This window comes from Marmota marmota, unplaced genomic scaffold (assembly GCF_001458135.2).
Source record: "Marmota marmota marmota unplaced genomic scaffold, marMar, whole genome shotgun sequence".
In the NCBI taxonomy this organism is placed as follows: Eukaryota; Metazoa; Chordata; class Mammalia; order Rodentia; family Sciuridae; genus Marmota; species Marmota marmota.
Window position 1 is genome coordinate 20,794,255 of NW_025999960.1, and position 26,283 is coordinate 20,820,537.

At 33.0% G+C, this 26,283-nt stretch overlaps 1 non-coding gene and 1 pseudogene across 1 annotated transcript; one reads left to right on the forward strand and one right to left on the reverse strand.

Moving 5' to 3' along the window:
- Positions 1-5,526: 5,526 nt before the first annotated feature.
- Positions 5,527-6,454, forward strand: LOC107148773 (annotated as a pseudogene).
- A 1,089-nt stretch (positions 6,455-7,543) lies between these two features.
- On the reverse strand, positions 7,544-7,646 carry LOC125616694. The gene has a single exon (XR_007347439.1). It is a non-coding gene; the product is annotated as a U6 spliceosomal RNA (small nuclear RNA).
- Between the last annotated feature and the right edge of the window lie 18,637 nt (positions 7,647-26,283).

Sequence of the window (26,283 nt, forward strand, 5' to 3'; positions counted from 1 at the left end):
TTTCTTTCTTTCTTTCTTTCTTTCTTTCTTTCTTTCTTTCTTTCTTTCTTTCTTTCTTTCTTTCTTTCTTTCTTTCTTTCTTTCTTTCTTTCTTTCTTTCTTTCTTTCTCTTTCTTCCTCCTTGTTTTCTTCCATTTTTCCTTTCCTTCCTTTTTTTTATTTACAGTTCTAGTTATTGAACCTGGGGAAGCTCTAAAATCGATAATATCATTGAAAAATATTTCTCAACATCAAAGAAATTTTTTTTTTCTTTTGATACAAGGTCTTGGTAAGTTGACCAAATTGGTCTCAAATTTATAATATTTTGCTTAGATCCCAGAGTAGCTGGGAACACAGGCATGTACCACCATATCCTATAAAATGTATTTGTTTCTAAGTGATGCTGTAATAAAAAAAAAAAGAGAAATGGGGTGATTTAAGACATTGGATTTTAAGGTGTCTCACTGCAATTTCGATGAGTTCAGTGAGCTTCTTAGATATGTAAATCCATGTTATTCCCCAAATATGAAAATTTTAAAAAAATATTTCTCAAATACTCACTTCATGCCTTTATATTTCCTTCTGGCTTCCCATAATGCATGTTTTGGTACAGTTGGTATTGTGCAAGATCTGTAGGCTGTGTTCTCTTCTTTGTTCTTTATGAGGAATGAAAGCACCACAAATATGTTTGAATTGTATCATTAGTTGATATTCACTTTTCTTTTTACCAATAAATGTACCAAAATTCAGAGCATGGCCATGTCAAATCAAACATCAATTATTAATTCTGAGACTTAGATATTACTCAGCATTATGAACTGTGATTTTCTTCTTTATACTAATCACATAGTTATTGCGTTTAAATGGAAACATGATCATCATCATTATATTAACACTACCAAATGTTCATTTGAAAATTGCCATGCATTTTTTTTCTGGTGAATTTCTCTTTCATGGACATTTTGTTTATAATAGTCTGCATTCCTAGATTTCTGATTAGCATTGTTATGGGGACACAATCATTTCCTAAATTCTTGCCTAGCAATTTATTGTATTGTATTGTATTGTATTTGTTTTCTTTGGTGTTTTATTTAATGCTTTGGCAAGGAATAGAATTTTTTCTTCTGTCTGTCATGCCCTATGATCACTATGTGGCTATCTGCAAACCTCAGTATGAAACATCTATTATGAGGAACAAAGTCTGTAACAATCTTGTAACCAGCTCATGGCTAGCTAGTTTTATCATTATGTTTTTCTCAGTGATCTGGGGCCTCCAATTGAATCTCTGTGACTTCAACACAAATGAGCACTCCATCTGTGACTCTTCTTTTTTGCTCATTGCTTGCCTGCCACAAAATTACTAAAGGTCTTAACATTTTTCTTAATAGCACACTCATAGTATTTTAACATTGTTGATTCCTTCCTACATACTCATTCTTGGACATCTGAAGAGTTCCTCTGTCCTGCTAAGGAAAAAATGCCTTTTCTATTTGTTCTTCCACTATGATTGTGGTATTCATTCCTTATGGGCTTTGCATGTAAAAACATATGCCATCATGGAATAAGGTGGTGGGTGATAGAGGCCAGACCATATTGATTGCTCTGTCTTTGAATTGGAACAATAGTTGTGCAGCTCCACAAGGAGACAGGAGAGCAGAGGGGTATTCCAACTCAGCCACAAAAAATAATTGATTTTTATAAAAATAAGAGAGTTGCAATGTTCAGGGGAGTCTGAGTAATAGTCTACAAGAGCACCTGGAGTGTGCCTGCTCAGAGGGAATGGGGAACTTCCTTTCTGAATACTGGGAGGGGGTGCAGATATCATAAAGATCTCAAATATTACAGACCACACCATCAGACAGATATGCAATTTGCAATTTTAAGTATAGAACTACAAACCACCATAACATGGAGCAGGTCTACACCGGAGAGGTTATCTGCACTCCCTGTTGAAGACAGTGAGTACTGGTACAAGAATTACATCTTAAAAGGGACAAGATTATTTGCTGATACCATGAGTCATCTATACCCCTTTTTGTATTTTCTATTGTATTCTTGACAACCCCAGGACCCAGAAGACTACAGCAGTACATTTCTCATTTTTTTCCTCCCTTTTTTCTCCTCTTTCTCTCTCACTTGAATGGCAATCCCCAGTACAATAATAAGACCAGATGGAGATGGGGAGCAAAGGAGATAATATTGGGGATTGAGACTGAAAAAATAACATTTTATTCATTTATGAATATTCAAATGAACCACATAATCATATACAACTATAATGTATGAATATAAAATAATTTTTAAAAAAATTTCAACAGGAAAAATGAGACCAAAGGAAATATGAGAAACCTTGCAGAATCTCATCATTAGAAAGGGGGAATAAACCCTTTTTTTGGTTAGAAAAATTATGCCCTTCATTAAACATGCTCTTAAAATAGACAATCAACCTAAGTCACCAGTATTTCTACCCCATTTCTACAGATTCATTTGCAATAGCACATACAGGTAGATATAGCACAATTCCAAGGATTAAAAAACAAATCAAATTCAGTATAGACAACAAACATACTGTACTTAAAGGATTCAGTAAATGAAACAATGTAACAGACCCAAAATTATCCCATAGAAAAATCAGACATAGACAATAAAAACAGCACAAAAACTAATGTGAAAGAAAAAGTATTTTTTATTTTTTTATTTGTTCTTTTTAAAAATGCATGAGAGTTGAGTATATGTTGATATTTTTACACAAACATGGAGTACAGGAAAATATTTGAGGAGTTTTTTTCAGATACCAATTTTATGAGTTTTATTTTTACATTATAGTCTCGATTTTCATTTTATCTTGCCGATATGCCTATCTTCTAACTTTATCTTCCCTAAAATACATATGCTTTCTATCAACAAATAAAGATCTGAATGGCACAGTTAATATTTCTTATGGTTTGCATACAAGGTGTCTCACATGAATCACTGCAGAAATGTTCAGATTTTAAATGCTTAGATAATGAGAGTAGTAACCTAAGCAGACTATTCTAATTTGAATGGATTAAAAGGATGGTAAGCATATAAGTGGGTGGAGTATGGTTGGAAGAGGTAGGTGACTGGAGGCATGACTTTGGAGTTTATATTTTGTCCCCAGTGCCTGAATGCATCTCCCCACCCCCATCTTTCTCTCTCTCTCCCCTCTCTCTCTTGTCTCTCTCTCCCTCTGCTTCCTAGTATCCATGAGGTCAGTAGCTTTTCCTCACCACACATTTCTGTCATGATGCTGCATCTCATCTCAGGCCAGAGCAGTGGAGTGAGCCAACTATGGTCTGAACTTACAAAACTGTGATCCAAAGTAAATAGTCTATCCACTAACTGTTCTTGCTAGGTATTTTGGTCAGAGGAATCAAAAGCTGCCTAACACAGTATTCTTGAGGTCTCTTCTCATTCTATTTTCTACTTTTTAGCATGTTCCCAAGAAGTAGGATTATATTACTTTGTCAGCAATTTGTTTCAGGTTGTAAAAAAGAGAAGATGGACAATATAAAGTCCAAAATAGCATAAGACTGTCATTTCTTTATTGTTATTGCTGCCATTGCAAATTTTTCTGTTATTTAATTTTGAGGAAAAAAATTCTAAAATAAGCCTAGTTAAAATTACTCAGCTTTTCTTTAGGGTGCTCTCATCAGTATCATGCTCTCCAGAGACATTTTATTTCTGCTCTCTAGCAAGAATCCCCTGTGTCTGTTTAGAGGAGGGGAAATAAAAAAAAAAGAAACAGATAAAACTAGTTAGTTTATTTAAAAAGAATATTTATAAAACCAAGCTTTCCAACTGAAAGGTTAAAAAAGTAATAAAAAAAATTACAACCTATCTTTTATTAAACAGTGCTTCCTGAGAGCCAAGTAAAATGTATTTCAGGTTTCCTAACATCTAAGGTCAGGACTTTGTTCTTTTTATAGAAATTTTGGGAAACAAGATACTAAATGCCAGATTTTGGATCATACAACTTGATATGGTTCTTTGTGTTTAATGATTTCGCTCTTTCTTACTCCCTCTCTCACGTCCATCCCTCATTCCCTCCTGCTTTTTCTTTTCTCTCTCCTTCCTTCCTTCCTTCCTTCCTTCCTTCCTTCCTTCCTCAGAAGTTTTTCCAAATTCAAAGAACACATGATCTCTGGCTGTGAAATCCTGCTCTGTAACCAACTCTAAACTGTTCATTTTTCTACTGCCATCTCCAATTTCAAGCTTATAGTTCTACTCTTAAATAATGAGGTAACAGAGACACTTTTACTCAATGACCATTTTGCAATGCTACCAGTGTTCCAGACTTTCAGACTTAACATGAATTGGATACTTTGGACTACCCTTGGGGCTTCTGCCTAGTAAACAAGATTTCTTATCAGGTCCCAAACTCTTTCCCAGAGCATAAAAAGCAGAACTTCTTGGATACTTGGCCTAGGTCTCATTGTAGTATCTTCTCTCACTACTTGAGGCCACATCCCCATCCCATCAGGGCCTCTCTAATATAGCAATAGATTTTCTAATGGAATCATTCCTACAGCATGTTCCCTGTATATAACAAAGAACATCAGCCCCAATTCCATCAATATGCTGTATGTCATTATGCAAAAAAAAATAGATATAGGAAGGTTGAGAAGTATATGAAAAACTCTGAAAGTAAAGCATCAAACATTATCACTTAAATAAAAGCAACTTAGCATTTGGGTTTCAGCAGTTCAACAGCATTCACATGACTATAAATACATTTTTTTCATTTTTCATTTCTTTTTCTCCCCTTTCTAATAATTGTATAATATATACTTAACTTTGGCCCTCAGAAACTCATCTTTGCAGTAATAAATTATTTTTCAATTCATAAAGTAAAAAGTTTAATACTTTGGAAAATTCTGAGTTTGTTTCTTTAGCATTAAATAAGTAGTATTTTCATGGTCCTGGTTTATTTGTAAAATTATTAAAATTTTTAATATTTTGGAAAATTCCGAGTTTGTTTTTTTCAAATTATTTAAGTAATATTTAATGGTCCTGGTTTATTTGTAAAGTTAATAATACTATATACTGTTAAGAGGGGCACTGAGAATCATGGAAAATTAAGAAACATACTTCAAAATGTTCCATGTTCAGAAATTCAGAATGTGTGCCCATTGGAATAGTATTTTAACAACAAAAGTGTATTTTATGTTTTAAAATTTTCTATAATTTTTTTTGCACACATATTGTCAAATATTTAAAGGAAATAGGGCATATTCCAAAAGTATAATTTTCATATAGACACTCTTATTAAACCTATCAACAGACTAACTTTCTATTAAATGGCTGGGGATGTATAAAGCAGGTAACAAACATAGATTATTTTGTTGGGGTTAATGTGTATTTTTTAAAATTAGTATATCTTAATGGTTAATTTATTGGTTTTTTTTTTTACATGCCTTTTGTGTTTCCCAACTCAGGAGATGTGATGTAAAGGTAGTCCTAACCACCTTAAAGAATTGTTCCTTATTTGCATTTTTAGACTTGGAAGAAATGAACAATAAAAAAATGAAAGATCAAATATCTGCAACTGAGCTCATTCTTCTGGAATTAACAGAAGACCCAAAGCTAAATATTTTCATTTTTCTCTTTCTATTTTTCATCTACATACTGAGCATTACTGGAAACTTAACATTATCACCCTCACTCTGGTGGACTTGCACCTAAAAACACCCATGTATTTCTTCCTTAGGAATTTCTCTTTCCTAGAAATCTCATTCACAACAGTTTCTATTCCTAGATACCTGGTCAGCATCATAAAAGGTGATAAGACCATTTCCTACAATTCTTGCGTGGCCCAGATGTTTTTCCTCGTACTGCTTGGTGAAACAGAATTTTTCCTTTTGACTGCCATGTCCTATGACCGTTATGTGGTTATCTGCAAGCCTCTGCACTACCCAACAAAAATGAACAGCAGGATCTGCACTCTGCTTGTCCTTGGTTCTTGGCTGACCAGCTTTCTCACCACCTTTCCACCTGTGATCATGGGACTACAACTGGATTTCTATGACTCCCACATCATTGACCACTTCACCTGTGACTCCTATCCTATGCTCCTGATCTCCTGCACAGACACATCCTTCCTAAAGCTCTTGGCATTTCTCCTGGTAATATTAACTCTCATTTCAACGTTAACATTAGTGATAGTTCACTATGTGTACACCATTAAGACAACTTTGAGAATCCCCTCTGCTGAGCAAAGGAAAAAGGCCTTTAGCACTTGCTCCTCACACATGATTTTTGTCTCCATTTTTTATGGAAGCTGCATTTTCATGTATGTCAAATCTTCAGCCAAAGAAGGAAAAGCGTTGGCCAAGGGCATTGCTGTGCTCAATACCTCTGTTGCCCCAATGCTAAATCCTTTATTTACACCCTGAGAAATCAGCAGGTCAAACAATCCTTTAAGAACTTTGTCAAAAAATGTTTTTCAATTTAGTTTCAACATACCTTATATATAATCAGAGATATGATAAATTATGATATAATGGTGTATTAAGAATTGTAATGCAAATTAAATAAATAAATAATAAATAAATAAATATTTTTTTTTTTAAAAAGAAATGGTTTTCAAATAAAATTTAATGGTAAAGTAATCCATTGCCTGAATATAAATAGAACCTCATATCTAATGCAGTATTTTTTAAAACCTTTATCTAGATTTGGTATCAGGATGATATTAGCTTCACTTTTATTTTATATTTTATTAATTTGGTCTCTGATTTAATTATTTCCTCTTTTCTATTGGTTTTGAATTAGTATTTTTTTATTTTAATTTCTCATATGACCCATTCCTCATCCAAATGGTATTATTCAATCTCCACACCTTAAAATGGTTTGTTTTTTATTTTGTTATCAATTTAAGATTTCACCCTATTATGATAGGATAGGATAAAAGGTATTACCTCTAATTTTGTATTTTATAAAACTTGATTTGTGTCCCCAAATATGTTCTATTTTGAACAAGTTTCCATGTACAGCTAAGAAAATGTGAATTCATTTGTTGTGGGATGAAATAGTCTATAGATGTCTGTTAGTTCCATTTTTTAATAATGTTGTTAATAGTTTTTGTCTGAATAAACTATCTATTAATTGGATTGAAATAGTGACATCACCTAATATTATTGTATTTAGTGTATCTGAGACTTTAAGTATTATTTCTTTTATGTAATTAGGTATTGGGCAGAAGTATTTACAATTGTTATATGCTTCTTGTTGGATAGTTTACTTAACCAATATAAAGTGACCTTTCTTGTCTCTTCTAATTTTTTCTTGATGTCTGATTTTACAGCTATGATGGTAGTTACTCCTGCTTGCTTTCATTTTCCATGGCATATCTTTTTCCACTCCTCCAATTTCAACCTATGGCTACCTTTTCCTGTCACGTGAATTTATTATGAACACCAGATAATTGAGCCTTGTTTTAATCCAATCTGCCAGTCTGTCTTTTAATTGAAGAGTTGAGACCATTGACATTCAATGTTTTTATAAAAATTATCATCATTTCCTGCCATTTTTAATTATTTATGAAAAAATTAAACACTTTATGAAATTGCATGTCATACTTTCACAAGGACTATACTAAACTTCTCTGTGTCATTGAATTTTAGTATATGTGGTGTGGAGTGTACATCCTCCCATCTTTCTTTTATGACATATTGTTCTAAATAACTGTTTTCAATGTTTTTTTTTTACCTATAGATAACAACCATATATATATATATATATATATGTGTGTGTGTGTGTGTGTGTGTGTGTGTACATATATATATATATATATATATATATGGCTATTTCATATATATATATATATATTATATATTATATATATGTTATAGATATATATAGATAACAAAGATTTTATTAAAAAAGCAAATTGGTCATTGCTAATTTAATCCAACATACATAATACCAACACAAAATTATAATTCTATTATTATTTTGTCTATGAATTTCATATTGTAGCAAATGCTTCATAAATAAATGAAATAAGATATTCTATAAGATTATAATATTCAAGCAAAAACACAAAAGAGAAAATGAGAAATGTGAACAAAGCTTGTAAATGTTAAATTAAATGATAAATGATAACCTTATACTATCATACATAATTAATACAGATATATAGATACATAGAGGGTAATGGTAGATATTGAAGGTAAATAAAACAAAATTATAAAATCTTATTCAAAATTTATCTGAAGATGGTTATTCTAAAAGTCAAAAAATGGAAATATTTGAAAACCAATGTAAACCTTTCCAGAGTAAAATTGTAAGAAAACACATTCATTTATAAGTACTGCTGTATTGAGAACCAGAAATTGGGTGGCTCTAGACGTTGGATTTTAACCTATTCTTTGTAGTTTTTTGAGATTTTCCTAACTGGAATTTATTGAACCTCTTGCACATGTAAATCCATGTCCTTCTTCAAATTGAGGAATTTTAACAAGTTAATTCTCCAAATAATCTCTTTGCCCTTTTTTTTCATCCTTCTGGGCCTCCTAAAACGTATACACTGCAAGTCCTATTGTCTCAGATACTTTTTCTCTGTTCTTTTTTATTTCTGTATCCTCTAACTACATAATTTCAATTTTCCTACCTACATTCAATATTTTCCCTTCTTTCTCATGTGCACTAAAAGCTGCTCTTGAAGTCCTTTGTAAGTTTTTTTTAGCTCTGTACTTTGCAGATTGAAATTTCTGTTTGATTTGCTGTTGTAGTCTGTCACTTTGTTGATATTTTTCATTTATTTATTTTTTTGGTTTTTAATAGTTTTCAATAGTTCATACTTCCCATTCTATCTTACCTTTTATTGGTGAGCAGGGAAGCTGAGAGCCATTTCAACCAATTTTGATTTCAGGCCACTCCAGTCTTTGATTCCAGGACACCAAAGGAAGAAATGTTAAATACATTATTTATTTATTTTCATTTATTTATTTTTCATTTTACTGCTTCCTATATTTGCCCATAGTTACATTCAGCTCTTTGAACACATTGGATATAAAGTACTTATTTAATATGTCAAATGTCTGCACATTCTGAGGATCTATTCTTGACAATTTTTTCTTGTATCTTCCCCATTTCCAAACCCCATTGACTAGGCCATACTTTTTAAATTTTTTTGTAAGCCTGTTACTATTATTTTTTTAAAACTGGACATTTTTAATATTATAATTTGGTTATTCTGAGAATTTAATTCTTTTCCCTTGCCGAGTTTTCCTGCTGTTGTTTGTTGAAGACTGCAGTCATATTGATTTAGAGACTTTATTAGTTTTTATAAGACTCCTTCCATTATCAGGTGCAATCACAGTGGTCTCCATTTTTTCATCTCGGTACTCAGATAGTGACTCCTTAGAATTTTTTTTAAACATCTGTAGTGTTCCAGCCCCCTAAAAAAAAAGGAAAAAAGGAAAAAATAAGTAGAAATCTGATCTTGTGACCTGACTCAAAGAAAGGGGACTCCTTCAATGTAAGTCAGGCTGTTTACAACTCTGCCTTAATCTTCAACTACTGCTTTCATGAAGCTCACACAATTGCCACAAGTAAAAGCCTATGGTATTCTAAAGGCTTTTTCAACAAATTCCTGACCCTGGGAAGGTATATTTCAGTCTGGCTTCCATGATATATGAGATGGCCCNAGGGCTGGGGATGTGGCTCAGTGGTTAAGTGCCCCTGGGTTCAATTCCCAGGACCAAAACAAATATATATATATATATATACATATATATACATATACACACACACACACACATAGAGGGTAGTTGTAGACATTAAATATAAATGAAGCAAAATTTTATAATCTTATTCAAAATTTATCTGAAAATGATTATTCTAAAAGTCAAAAAAGGAAATAATTGGAAATCAATCTAAACCTTTCCAAAGTGAAATTATAAGAAAATACATTTATTTATAAGTGCTGCTGTATTAAAAACCAGAAATTGGGTGGCTCAAGACATCAGAATTTAATGTATCTCTTTGTAGTTTTCTTTAGTTTATCCTAACTGAAGTTTATTGAGCCTCTTGAATATGTAAATCAATGTCTTTCATGAAATTGGGGAAATTTAACCATTATTACTCCAAATATTCTGTTTATCCTTTCATTTCTTCCTCTGGCTTCCCAAAATGTATATTTATATACTGCAAGTACTATAGACTCAGATACTTTTAATCTTTTTTTTTCTGTATCTCCTCTAACTCTATAATATCATTTTTCCAATATTCAGGATTTTTCCTGCTTTCTCAGACTCTAAGGTTGTGGAGTGTGGGGCTGAGAACCCTCAGTGTATTTTGCTTGCCCTCTGGTAGCCACGCCCCGGTAGCTGATGCAAGAGACCTCAGTTGTCAGCGCTGGTGGGAGCGGTAGCCGGGGTTGCGTGCTGCTCCCGATTCCCTTGGTCTGAGCTGGGAGGGGCCCTTGAGGTTTCCCCGCTGTGTGGAGAGGGAGGGCTAGGGGGTTACACACCTGCTGCCGCTGGTTTCAGTGAAATTATCTCCTCTGCTGCATTCTGGTGATGTCAGTTCTCTGCCATGGTGATATCCCATGCGAATGGCGACAGTTCTCTCCCTTTGCCAGGTGACCGATGCAACGGGTGGGTCCTGACTGGCTCTCCCAAGCCCCATCTCAATCCTGTGGCCACTGCCTATGAAGGCTCTGTTGGTATTAACCTCGGCAGGTTCAGGAGGAGCCGACAAGTTGTTTCAGCGGGAGCGTTTAGCGCTGAGTCACAGCGGTTTGTCTGCGAGATGCAGGCGAACAGGAGCCTGAATTCAGCCGCTCCAGGCTCTTTCCTGCTTTCTCTTGGGCACTAAAATCTGCTGGTGAAGTCCTTTAAAATTCTTTAATTTAGGGCTGAGGTTGTGGCTCAGTGGTAGAGTGCTCGCCTTGCACATGCGGAACCCTGGGTTCAATTCTCAACACCATATAAAAATAAAATATTGTGTCCACCTAAAACTAAAAAATAAATATTAAAAATAAATAAATAATAAAATGAAGGTATTGTGTCCAATTACAACTAAAAATTAAATATTTTTAAAAATTATTTTAGCTATTATGCTTTGCAAATTTAAATTTCTACTTAACTTGCTATTATATTCTTTGTCACTTTGTTGATATTTTTTAGTTATTCAACATTCTTGTGGTTTTTGTATTTGTCCATAGTTACATTCAGCTCTTTGAACACAGTGGATATGAAGTCACCATCTAATGTGGCCAATGTCTGCACATTCTGAGGATCTTTTCCTGACAATTTCTTTCTTGTATCTTCCTACTTCCAAACCCCAGTGACTAGTCCATACTTTCTTATTTTTGTGCAAGCCTTGTCACTCTGTTCTTATTTTTAATTTTTATCTTTTAAATGACATTTTGAATAATATAATGTGGTTACTCTGGGAATCAAATTCTTTTTCCTTGACAATTCTGTGGCTGTTGTTTGTTGAGGACTGTAGTCATACTGATTTAGAGACTTTACTAAAGTAATTTTTTTATGAGACTTCTTCCATTATTGTGCATAATCACAATGGTCTCTATTTTCCCATGTCAGTACTCAGACAGTAACTCGTAAGAATGTTTTTAAACATCTGAAGCAAAAAAAAAAAAAAAAAATTCATAGAACTCTTCTGGTCTTGTGACCTGAGTCAAAGATGATGGGGGACTCCTTCAATGCTAAGTCAGGCTTCTTTCAATTCTGCCTTAACCTTCAACTACTGCTTTCATGAAGCCCACACAGTTGTCAGCTTTTCCAACAAATTCCTGGCCCTAGGAAGGTGTATTTCACTCTGGCTTCCATGATAAATGAGATGGCCCTTGGGAGCTATTTTTGCCCAAGAAAATTGTATCAACTTGAATCAACATCAGTCAGAGAAGAGCTAAACGGGCTAATTTATCATCATGGCACAAGAAGAAAGATTTCACTGAATTTCCCCCGAATATAACATTTTTGTTTGATTATTTTTCTGTGAATGTAGATCAAAAAATCACTTTTTAAAAATTGACTTAAGGCTAAACAATATTTTCCAATGACAGATTTAGGATTTTTATTTTATGGTCACTAACTTTTCAAATTTTCTATTTGTTTTGACAACTTGTTTCATCTTTCTCAAGCACAATAAAGCCAAACTGTTATCATTACCATTTTTATAACTATTTTTTTAAACTGCATTTTGTGTTTAACTAATTAACCAAAAACATATGAGAGAGAATTATTAGAACTGAGGTTAAAACATACTTTTATAGTAATTGGACACAAATTAATCCTGTCCTTCCCTAACACATTCTGATATAAGCTGTCACTTCTGATGGACAGCTGTTTTACCATTTCCTGTTGAATGTGTCTAGTGATGAACTTTATGCAGAATAAGAGCACCAAAAATGTATTTGGTGGTCTTATATATGTATTATAAATTGACATTAATTTTTCTTTTTATCTGTAGATATATCAGAATTCAGAGCATGGCCATGCCAAATAAAACATCAACTGGAAAATTTATTCTTCTGGACTTACAAATGACTCAAGAGTTACAAGTTGTAAAATTCTCTATTATCATAATGCACAATACCTGCTATATCACCTATACCTAAGAAAGCTGATTATTCTGCTAATAAATAGAAGTCTTGGAGCGGGGGCAAGATTCAGGTGCCCATCAGATAGCTGCATTTTTCTAGCCTTAGAGATCTGTTGATATTATCTCTTCAAAATAGGTATCACTCAACAAATTTTCAAAGTTGCAATCAGAGCTAGACCTCAACCATAGGAACTTTCCATTTAGAACTCTGTATCAGCCCCACCCTGGGAGTGCATGGATCTAGTCTTTCTAGAAAAAAGTTTCAATAGATGATACTTCCCATTCTATCTTACCTTTCACTGGTGAGCAGGGAAGCTGAAAGCCATTTCAACCAGCTTTGGTCCCAGGACACAAAACAAAGAAATGTTAAGTAACCCCAGCTCTTGTCATCTCCAAAGGGTGCACAATCCAATAAAATGTGAAAAAAAGAGCAGCATGGCATATATATTGAATATATCTTGGTGTCTATAATTTTAGTCACCTCAGGGTACACAATTCTTTAACTTTTTATTAAGAATTTTTAGTTATTATCATTGCATTTGCAGGTTGGGCTTATGCAAATACAAAAACATACATTTTCATTTCTTTTTTTAGTTTCATCTTCTTCTTTTTGTTATCCTTTTGCTATTTTGTTTTGTTCCCTGCTGGCTGGTGAGTTTTCTGTTTTTCTTTTTCTTTTACTTTGTTTGGTTTAGTTTGTTCTTTTCTTTTGCCTCCAATAGTCAAAATCTCTTTTCCTCCCTCTCTCTCTCTCTCTCTCTCTCTCTCTCTCTCTCTGAATTATACACAAATATACTTTTTATTGCTATTTTGCTTTTTCTTCTTCTCTATGCTTTCAGATAGGTGCTCCCTCTCTTGCTTTTTCTCATTTCAACTTTTCCATATTCTAAACTCTACCCCCATTTTCTTTTCTCTTAACTAACTGTATTTTTACCATCTCTTCAAACTATTTAGTTTATGAAATTTCTGACTCACTATTCATGTTGTTTTTGTTATTTATATTCTGGAGGTTGCTGAAAACTTTACATTAGTGCTCTATTTAGTTCCAAAATATTTGTTGTTCTACCTGCTATTAATTTTCTGACCCTGCCATTCCTGTTTTTGTGATTATTAGTGTAGGTCATAAGAGGCAAACAGAATTTGCTCTAATGCTATATATTGTTCACTGCTATCATTGCAATTGTTTATCTCCCTCTTTTATATGGGACTGGGGATGTGGTTTGATGATAAGTTTACATGGTACACACTCTGCTGAGGAGGTACACTTCAACCCAGTCCAGTTACAGTGACTCTTGCTATACGCACAACACAACCATGTTCAAACTTCAGCAATACTTCAACACAAAGAATAAGGGAAACAAAACCCCCAAACCAATGACAAGACCTCAAGTAAGAATGGCTAAAGGGGGACATAGGTTCAACTCACGGAATTGTGTTCCTATCAACAAGAAATTACAGAAAGATTTTGGAAACTATACCTAGCAGGAGCTTCTATCTAACCCTTTTAGAGAATACAGACTTTTGCAGTCTAAAATCCCACAGCAGAAGGTATATCCCATATACATTGATTATATAGAATACAACTGCCAGCCATAATAGAGGAACCCTACTCTTGCGAGATTTAAAAAGTGGAATCCTCAAGCTGTGAAATAATACATATTAATAAGCACCAAAAAACTAGCAGGTATACTAAACTATGTATATACTGGAAATATATTCACTATTCATAACATAATAACCCAAGGTACTTTTCCAGGAGAAAGATGTGCCCTAAAATTGCTCTCATATAAAAATGAGAAAGAAAAAACATCCTAACAAATGCACAAGTCTTCAGAACCAAAAAAAGAATGAAAAAACAAGGTAATTAATACCTTCTAAAGTTCATACTTTCTTAGTAAGTAACTCCCAACATACTGATGAAATACCATATAAATAAATCAAAAGAATGATTATCTAAAAAGCCAATGAATTTCAAGAGAACTGAAAAACACCTGAGGAAATTAGTGAAGTCAATACAGGATATAATGAGAATTCAATTAAGAGATAAACATTTCAAAAATAATCAAACTAAAATCTTGAAAATAAAAGGCAGAATAAATCAATTAAATATTCTGGTGAAGCTTTTTCAATAGAGTGGATCAAGTAGAAGACAGAATCTTAGAACTAGAAGACAATATGGCTGGCATAAAATATTCAGACTTTATTAAGAAAATAATTAACCATGAACAGAATATACAAGAGCTCACAGAAAACATTAACAGATCAAATTTAAGAACTATTGGAATCAAACAGGGATCTGAGATACAGGATCAGGTTATGGATAAACTATTTGGTTAATACAATTTTTTTAAACTTTGGAATGAGATAGATGTCCAGATGAAAGACACATTCAGAACCCTGAATAGAGAAGGTCAAAATAATTTTTCCATGATACTTTGTATAATAAATATGTTTAACATGTAAAAAAAGAATTTTTGAAGTCTCAACAGAAAAATATCATGTAACATTTAGAGGTAACTCATTCAGAATTTTATTTCTCCCTCCCTCATCCATGAGGGGTTGAACTATGTGTTCCAAAACATAAAAGTTATTAAATAAAATAAGTACAAATAAGTAACTAAATAAAATAACTATAAACCAAGATTGTCATATTGAGCAGAGATATACTTCAAAATCAAAAGAAACATTTTTTATTTCTTGAAAACCTTCCAAGATAAGCATAAACTAAAAGATTACATAAATATTAAGGTAGCACTACAGAAATGTTTTAAAAATACACATAAAATAAATTAAAAACAAACTCCAGAGCTCAAGAATATATGAATCTTCTTAGAAGAATAGCTAAGCAATAGCTAAAGAATTTATAAACCTCTCTGTGTAATAACACTAAATATAATCTCAACTCTCCAATTAAAATTTATAGATTGGCATAATTAATTAAAAAACAAGATCTAAATATATGTTGTTTACAAAAGATTCATCTTGCAGGCAAAAATAGCCACAGAATGATGGTGAAAGAATGGCATTATGCTTTAGATACTAGGTGTTCCCAAAGGCTCATGTGTGAGACACTGAAGAAGGTTTTAGAGGTGAAAAGATTGGATTATGAGAGCCTTAACCCAATCAGTGTATTAATACCCTGATAAAGGTTAACTTGGTGGTAACAGTAGGCAGGTATGGTGAAGATGGAGGAGGTGGTCCCTGGGTTATAACTTTTGTTCTTCTTGAGTGAAGTGCTCTCTCTCTCTCTCTCTCTCTATCTCTCTCTCTCTCTCTCTCTCTCTCTCTCTCCTTACTGGTATGCTATCCTGAGCCACTTCTCCACCACACTCTTTTGTCCTTGTGCAGCAAGGAATGGAACCAGCTGTCTCTGGCCTGAGACCTCTGAAAACATGAGCCCCCCAAATAAACTTTTCTTCTTAAAATTCTTTTTCAGGTCTTATAGTCACAGCAGAGGAAAATCTGTCTAAAACAGAAAGAAACATTCCATGCAAATGAAGACAAAAATAAAACAGACATCAAACCCCAAATTAATCATAAGAGACAAAGATGGTCACTTTATAAAATGAAAAAATCCAACAAGAAGATATAATGATAGTAAATATTTATGCTCAAAACATTGGTGCACCTAATTACATAAACAAACATGATTTGTTTAATAACAAATGTAATAACTCAGATAAAAGCCAATACAATAATACTGAGAGATTTTTAATGCCCCTTTCCTACTAATGAAAAGGTCAACCAATCATAAAATCAATAAAGAATTCTTTGCTCCCCTCAATATTATTAATTAAATTAAAGTAATAGACATCTGCAGAGTACTTCATCCAAAAACACACAAATTTACTTTTATTCTCAGCTGTTCATAAAACCTTCTACAAAATAAATCATATTTTATACCACAAAGCAAGTCTTAGAGAGTACAAAAAAGAAATCAATATAATTCCTTGCATTTTACCAGATAATAGTAGAATGAAATTATAAATAAACAAGAAAAAATGACAGAAAGTATATAAAAATGAGGAAATGAGGTTATAAATTTAAAAAGCTTAAGAATAAAAAGAGAACACATGCATGACATATCAAAATATCTGGGACACTATAAAGGTGGTTCTACAAGAAAAGCTTTGTTGCAATGACTGCCTATAAAAAATAAATAAGAAAGATCCCAAATAAAGAAAAGAATAAATAAATCAATAACCTAATGATGCATATCAAGTTCTTAGAAAATCAAGGGAAAAAAATTCAAGAGAAGTAGAAGAAGGAAAATAATCAGTATCAACGCTGAAATTATTAAAATAGAGAATAAAAATAAATGCAAAAAATCAGTAAAATGAAGAGTTGGTTCTTTGAAAAGACAAACAAGATTGATAAGCCCTTAAACAAACTAATAACCCGCATTAATTAAAGTAGAGATGTAAAAGGACATACCACCATCGACATTATGGAAATTGAGAGAGTAACTAGGGTCTGTATTGTAAATGTGTACTTCAATAAATCAGAAAACTGAAAGCAATGGATAAACTTCTACATGCATATGAATTACCAAGAAGACATAAACCAAAAAGGTATAAAAAAATAAAAAAGAACAAGCTATGTGATTGAAGCAGAAATTAAAAAGCCTTCAACAAAGAAAAGCCTATGATCAAATAGATTCTCTGGTGAAATCTATCAAGCTTTTAAAGAATAATTAATGCCATTCCTCCTAAAATTGCTTCATGAAATAGAAAGAGGGATGGAACACTTCAAAATTCATTTTAGTTATCACCCTTATACCTAAACTAGATCAGGACACCTCAAGGAAAGAAAACTACAGACTAATATTTTTATGAATATAGATGCAAAAATTCTTAATAAACAGCAAACTGTATTCAACAAATCATTAAGAATATTGAATATCACAATCGAGTTAGTTTCATGCCATGGAAGAAAGAATGATTCAATATATACAAATCAATAAATGTAATCCACCACATAAACATAAGTAAATGAAAAGTGTCTTGATTATCTCAATAGATTTTGCAAAAGCCTTCAACAAAATTCAGCACTCATTCATGACAACAAAATTGAAGAAGTTAGAGATAAGGGAAAATTACCTTAACATAATAAGGCTAAATAGACAAACTTGAAGCCAACATCATACTGAATGGGGTAAAACTAAAAACACTTTCTCTAAAATCAGGAATAAGTCAAATGTGTCCACTGTCATCACTCTATATATATAGTATGTGAAATTTCAGCCAGATCAATGAAGCAAAAAAAAGAAAATGAAAGGGATACAACTAGGAAAAGAAGAAGTCAAATTTCAGGGTTTGTCGATGATATGATCTGATACTTAGAAGGTACAAAAATCTCTATTAGAAGACTTCTAGAACTAATATACAAATTAGCAAAGTAATATATTAAAAATCAACTTTCAAAAATCAATAATAAATTCACTAAAAAAGTAATCAGAAAATAATCCCTTTCACAATAGCTTCAAATAATAAAAATAAAATGCCTATGGTTAAGTCTAAGGAACTGAAAGACCTCTACAATGACAATTTTAGAATGCTGATGAAAGATATTAAAGACAATATTGGAAGATGAAAAGACTTACTATGTTTTTTTATAGACAGGCTTACTAATGCTAAAGTGGCCACATTACTGAAAGTGATCTACAGATTCAATGCAATCCCCATCAAAATATAATAACATTCTTCCAGAATTACAAAACAACTGTACTAAAATTTATATGAAAAAATATAAGACCTACAATAGCCAAAACAATTGTAAGAAAAAGAGCAATGTTGGAGGCATCACATTCTCTGATTTTAAATTATAATTCAGAAATGCAATAACAAAAGCTGCATGGTATTTTCATTAAAACAGACACATAAACCAATGAAAAAGAAAACACAAAGACAACCCCACATAAATATAGCCATCTGATCCTTGATAAAGGTACCAAAAACATAGGCTGGAGAAAGACAGCCATTTTAACAAATGGTGCCAGGCAAACTGGATATCCATATGCAGATAAATAAAAATCAACTCAAAATGAATCAAGTACCTGAAAGTTTGCAGTTTCTAGAAGAAAATAAGGGAAACACTCCAACATGAAAACACTGGCTATAACTTCCTCATTATCTAAAGCTCAGGAAATAATAACAATAATGAAATAATGAAATGGCATCAAGTTAAAAAGCTTCTGCACAGCAAAGAAAATATGAGCATGGGACACCTACACAAAATATGTTCCATCTACTCTCTGACAGTGGAATATCTGTAATATATAAAAACTCAAAAAAACTTAACATCAAAAACAAAAACAAAACAAACAAACAAACAAAAAACCCAAAACCAATCAACAAATGGCCAAATAAATTAAATAAGAAATTTCCCCCCAAAAGAAACAAATAGTAAGAAATATATGGAAAAAAATGCAACAGTTTTAGCAATAAGAGAGCAAACCAATGCTACACTGAGAATTGATCTCATGCCAGTTAGAACACCTTCATCACAAATACAAATAATAATAAATGCTGGCAAGATGGTGAGAAGAGAAAAAAAAGTACTTACACACTCTTGGTGGACTTACAAATTAGTACACTCACTATGGAGATATGTATGGGGGCTTATAGCAGCCCAGTTTTCAATAGCAAAATTATGGTGCCAGCCTAGGTATCCACCAGTTGATAAATGAATAAAGAATATGTGGCATACTTACACAATGAAGTTTTATTCAGACACAAAGAATAAAATTATGTCATTTGTAGGAAAATGAATGGAATTTGAGAACATTATGTTAAGTGAAATAAGCCAAACTCAGTCAAGTGTTGCTTTGGTTTGTTTGCTTATTTTCATATATGAAAGGTAGGGAGAAAAAATGGAAAGAAGAGTGGAAGATCTCATGAAAATGAAAGGGAAACAAATAGAATAAAGAGAGGAGATCAGGGTGATGGATAAGGAAAGGGAGGTAGTGTAAATAAAATTCATCAGATTATATCATGTGTATGTACAAATGTCACAATTATTTCCTTTATTATATAGTCATAGTTGTCCAGTAAGAAATTAAGACAATTTGAAATAGTTTTTTTTTAAATTAATTAGCAAACATTCAGTTTACCTAAATATACATTTATATAAAAACCATTAAAAATATAAAAATATAAATAGTTCAAAAATCTATGTCACCTAAATATTTACAATATGTTTTTAATATTTTATTTTAAACATTTGATGCATAAACAATTTATTTAAAGAATACATATTTTTAAAGTATTTGTAAAATATAAAATGATGGAAAAATTATTTCCTTAATGATATATCAAAATCTCCATAAGATATAAACATGTATAAATCCTACTGTAATGAGTCAATAGTATTAAAAGATACTAGGACAAGAGGAGAAATACAAAGATATCTGATTATAAAGAAACTTTGAAATATAATGCATCATTTTATCTTTTAAATAGGCGAGATGAGAAAAAAAACACCTAAAATACCTCAAAACATATACTATGTACCATAAGTAATCAATGAAAACTAGAAAAAAGTAACACATTTATGAAACTAGCTTTATCAAAACCACAAAGAAAATACATATTAAATGAACAATTAAAATGTTACTCAAAGGTAAAATTAATATTCATGTAATGACAACAAAAAAAATGCCACTTCACCTTATGTATGAACTGGTTCAGAGATTTTTTGCTTCAGTTACCGTTAAGCAATGCAAAAACTTAAAAAAACTGAAGCAAAATTTTCAAGTCAAAATGAGAAGACAGGAGAGATCCAAGATGGCAGGCCAGAGGGAGGAAGCATTCTATGTCACTCTGTGACATGGGACTCAAGTAATGAGAATACTGCTTCTCAGATAGTGATATTCCTGCTCCCATGCAGGAATCATGGTCCTGTGCCCTTCCAGGGCTCTAGGCCTCAGCGTCAAAGTAGGTCTCTCAACTACTCACCTACGCAGGACTACCGGGTACCTGAGCAAGACCATCAGCACCAGCACCACCTGGGCAGAACTTTCAGCCACCAACCCAAGGAGAAATCAGGACACCACTCCCACACAAGACCTGGCAGCTTTCTATGAGTAGGATCTCAGGCTACCATTCCCATATGGATCCCCATCTACCAATGTGGGGCTCCCCCAGTCGCCACCATCTTGAGAGTCAGCAGTAGCAAAGATAGTCCCATACATGCAGTAGCCTGCTTGCACTGGAGAACTTGACACAGGCTCTGAAGTCAACAGACAGCCACACATTGCACACTCCGAGCTGCTCTCGGAGCTTATCTTCCAACAACACCATGGCTTGGCTACCCCTGCAACCTGATAACTCACCTCTGAAAGCATGCGCCTCCACCTTTGGTCACCTTCATCACCAACTTTAGTGGGGGCAACTCTCAGTTTGGAACTCTGGCTCGCCAGTTACCCAGCTTATAACTCTCCCCTTTCCCCAGCAGCTGCTACCACTGCAAAGTGACACCCTTGTTACCTTCACCATCCTGAGGACAGAGATACCAGCTAACAACAGATGACCCTACCTATTGGATGAGAAGGGAAGCAGGAAAGATACTGATCTCCAACCAAAACAATACCTGTTTCTTCCTTCAAGATTTTTTCCCCCCTCTCTCTCTAAACCAAAGGAATGGGCAATCTATTCAATGAGCAATCTATTCAATGAAATAATATCAGGAAAGTTTCCAAACATGAAGAATGAATTGGAAAACCAAATTCAGGAGGCTTGCAGGACACCAAATGTACAAAATCACAACAGATCCACACTAAGGCACATTATAATGAAAATGTCTAACATACAGAATAAGGAGAGAATATTAAAAGCCATGAGAGAAAGGATCAGATTACATATAGAGGAAAACCAATTACATTATGTGCAGATTTTTCAACCCAGACTCTGAAAACTAGAAGATCCTGGAAAAACATATATGAAGCTCTGAAAGAAAATGATGCCCACCAAGAATCTTTTTTTTTTTTTAATTTTAAAAATTTTAAATTATTTTAATTAGTTATACATGACAGTAGAATGCATCTATGCACTTTGATATACCATACATAGTTGGGTAAAATTTCTCATTTTTCTGAGTGCACATGTTTCAGAATCATATTGGTCATGTAATCACATATATACACACAGTAATAATGTTTGTTTCATTCTACTGTCTTTCCTATCCCCACATCCCCTCCTCTCCTCTCCCATCATTTTCCTCTACCTAATCTAAGCTAATGCTATTCTTCCCTAGTGCCCCCACCTTATTGTGAATTAGCATCCACATATTAGAGAAAACATTCAGCCTTTGGTTTTGTGGGATTGACTTATTTAGCTTAGCATTATAGTCTCCAACTCCAACCATTTACTGCCAAATGTCATAATTTTACTTTTCTTTAAATCCAGTAATATTCCATTGAGTTTGTATACCAAATATTTTAATCCATTTATCTATTGAGGGAGACCTAGGTTGGTTCCATAGTCTGGCTATTGTAAATTGCGCTGCTATAAACATTGATATGGCTGCATCACTGTAGTATGCTGATTTTAAGAATCTTATATCCAGCAAAATTAAGCTTTAGATTTAATGACAAAATAAAAACCTTCCATGTTGACAAAGTTAAAAGAATTTAGAACTCAAAATCTTCACTACAAATGTCTTTGGCAAAATATTCCATGAAGAGGAATTGAAAAACAATGATGAAAATCAGCAAAGGGAGGTATTACACTAAAGGAAAAACTAATCAAAGGAGAAACCAAGGCAAGTTAAATACCAAAAATAAACAAAAATGACTGGGAATACAAATCATGTCTCAAAAGTAACCCTGAATGTTAATGGCCTAACCTCACTAATCAAAATACATAGACTGGCAGATTGGATTTAAAAAAAAAAAGAACAAACAATATGCTTGTTTGTAGGAGATTCTTAGGAAAAGACATCCACAAACTGAAGGTGAAAATTTGGAAAAAAAAAAGCATACCACTCACGTCTGCAGAAGCAAGCTGGGTTTCCATCCTTATATCAAATAAAGTAGACTTGAAGCCAAAGTTAATGAAAAGGGATAAAGAAGGATATTTCATACTGCTTAAGAGAACCATTCATCAACAAGACACACAATAATAAATTTATATGCCCAAACAATGGAGCATCTATATTCATCAAACAAACTCCTCTCAAGTTCAAGATTCAAATAGACCACAACACAATAATTCTGGGTGACTTTAACACACTTATTTCCCCAGGGGATAGATTGTCCAAACAAAAGCTGAACAAAGAAACTATAGAATTCATTAATACATCAATAACTTAGACTTCACTGACATATATAGAATAGTTTATCCTTCAAAGAATGAGTATACTTTCTTCTCAGTAGCACATGGATCCTCCTCTAAAATAGACCATATATTATGCCACAAAGCATCTTTTACCTAATACAAAAAAGTAGATATACTACCCTTCATTCTATCAGATCATAATGAAATGAAATTAGAAACCAATGATAAAATTAAAAAAAAAAAGCTCCTCTAACACCTGGAGACTATGTAATATGCTACTAAATGAATAAGGGTTTGCAAAAGACAACAAGAAGGAAATGAAAAAAATGCTTGAATGTGAAAGAGAACACAGATACAATGTATTAAATCAAAGGAGCAGGATATAAAATCAATACCTATAAATTAAATGCATTTCAATACATCAGTGATGAATTCTCTGAAAGAGAAATTAGAAACTATCCCATTCACAATAGTCTCAAAAAAAAGGTACTTGGAAATCAGTTTAACAAAAAGAAAAGACCTCTACAATAAAAACTACAGAACACCATAGAAAGAAATTGAAGAAGACCTTAGAATATGGAAAGATCCCCCAGGCTCTTGGATAGACAAAATTAATATGGTCAAAATGTTCATACTACCCAAAGTGCTATACAGATTCAATTCAAATTAAAATCCCAGCATCATTCTTTATAGAAATAGAAAAATCAATCATGAAACTTATTTGGAAAAATAAGAGGCCCAGAATAGCCAAAAATCCTTTGCAAGAAGAGTGAAGCAGGAGGCATCACAATACCAGAACTTAAACTATACTAAAAAGGTATAATAAAAAAACGTCATGGTATTGGCACCAAAATAGACATTTAGACCCATGGTACAAAATAGAAAACACAGAAATAAACCCACATGAATACAGTTACCTCATACTAGACAAAGGTGCCAAAAACATACATTGGAGAAAAGATAGACTCTTCAACAGATGGTGCTATAAGAACTAGAAATCCATATGCAGCAAAATGAAAATAAACCCCTATCTCTCACCATGCAAAAAAACTCAACTCATAGTGAATGAAGGACCTAAGAATTAGTCCAGAGATCCTATTCCTAATAGAGGAATAAGTAGACCCAAATCTTCATCACTTCAAATTAGGCCCAAACTGTCTTAACAAGACTTCTAAAGGGCAAGAAATTCAATCAAGAATTAATAAATGGGATGGACTCAAACTAAAAAGTTTCTTCTCAGCCAAAGAAATAATCAATGTGGTGAAGAGAGAGCCTACATTTTGGGAGAAAATTTTTTTGCAACACAGATGTCAAATAGAACACTAATCTCCAGGATATAAAGAACTCCAAAAACTTAACACACACACACACACACACACACACACACACAAACAAACAAAACACAAAAAACAAAAAACAAACCAAAAACCAAAACCAAAACAAACGAAACAACAACAACAACAACAAAAAACAACAACCATGCAACAAAATCAATAAATGGGCTAAAGAGCTGAACAGACACTTCTCAGAAGAAGATACAATCAATCAACAAATATATGAAAAAATGTTCAACATCTCTAGTAATTAAAGAAATGCAAATCAAAACTTCAAAACTACTCTAATATTTCATCTCACTCCAGTCAGAATGGCAGTTAACAGGAATACAGACAACAATAATTGATGGAGAGGATGTGGAGAAAAAGCACACCTCTAGATGATTCTGTTTTTTTGTGTGGCATAACATGCTTTTTGTATTTTTTAATCTGATTTTCCTTCCAGTCTTCAGAGTAATGCATGCAACACATGAAAGTGAAAATCAGAAGATAACAGTGTATTTTTCCTGGGCTTCACCCTTCCCCAAATGCATAGTTAACATTTTGCTGAATAATCTATTTTCTCCTGGGACATAGGTCTCATAATTAACCAATTAAAATATGATTGCCCAAATTTATCATGTACACAGATTCATTAGAGCCCCATTATTTACCCACAAGGTAATTAAGAATTTATTTGCTTCAAATTTTTTTTCCGATATTATGTGAAACAAAATACATTTAAGGTGGTATACTTTATTCCTAGGGAAATTTTATGGATTTGGCCCTCTGAGAAATATCAAAATAGTTTATCAAAAATAACTCTAGAATTTTTTTCATTTATAAAGCAGAACTTTCATCTAAAGATATGATATTAAGATGATGCTTGGAATGTATCAGGGCTCCAGATGTTAAATGATGTTGGGGAAAGATAAAAAGGAAATATTTTCCTGGGTGTTTTGAGATGAAGTATAAAGGACTTTGAGAGGGAATTTGCAGTTCCATGGGAGGAGAAGAAAACATGTATTTCTCCATGCAGCATTGAACAACTGCATGACTTTTGGTTTAAACAAATTGAGAATACCATTTTGTACTCAACACTTACTTTTAACCATCAATATTTGGTAATAGGCAAGTAATTTCAACTTATTTTATATTATATTTCAACTTCTATTCATTCTATCCTATTGTTCACTATGGTGCATTTTTGTATCTCTCTCAGATTGTTCTATCTATCTATCTATCTATCTATCTATCTATCTATAATATTTGCACATATATTTAGTAGTTAACTTGATAACTGATATATAAAAACATATTTAGTGATAATGTTTAGCAACTAACTGAAATATGTAGAATATAGATACCTTCTTTAATATTTGTACATTTATAATTTTTTGTCAAAATACTAATAAAGGTAGTAGTCACTAATTATCAAGAATTACATTTAGAGCTTTTCCTAGAAAGTTGAGTTGATCAAGAATTCCATGATCAAATAAGAATTTGTGTTCCTGGAGAAGATGATGTAAGAAAGGCACAGTACCCCATATGTATTAGCTAAATAATGAAGCATTTGAAGACTATGTGTATAATAAGTTCATTTTTCAATAATTAATGCAGTAGACACAGAATAAAATACACCAGAGTGATATTAAAAATTAAAGATACGGTGTTGGGGAAGAATCAATCCTTTGTTTCCTCCATCACCTTTGGATCCAGCCTTTCCTGGTCTCTCATGCTCATGCTTCAAACTTAATGACTCTTGCCCCTGTCTTTTTAAATTCCTGGGTAGGCATGTTTCTCCCAGAGGCTCCTGTGAGACACTGGACCCAAGGGGGAGGGGATCCAGTAAATATTTGAAGATTAAGCCAGTAAGAGGAATCAGCGTGTGCAAAGGTCCGTGAGGAGACTGTACCAGTCTTAGAACAGTTGAAGATAAATTCTTACACTTCAAGAATACAATAGTTTCGAGAGGGAAGATGGCGGCGAGGGGAGTGCATTGCCCCCGTGTGCTGCTTCACTGTGTGGGAGTATGACAAGTCAGGACGGCTAAAGGCTATCTTGTTAGGAATTTCCAGCAATAGTGGGGTGCTCCAGAACCTGGAGGAAGGATTTCCATC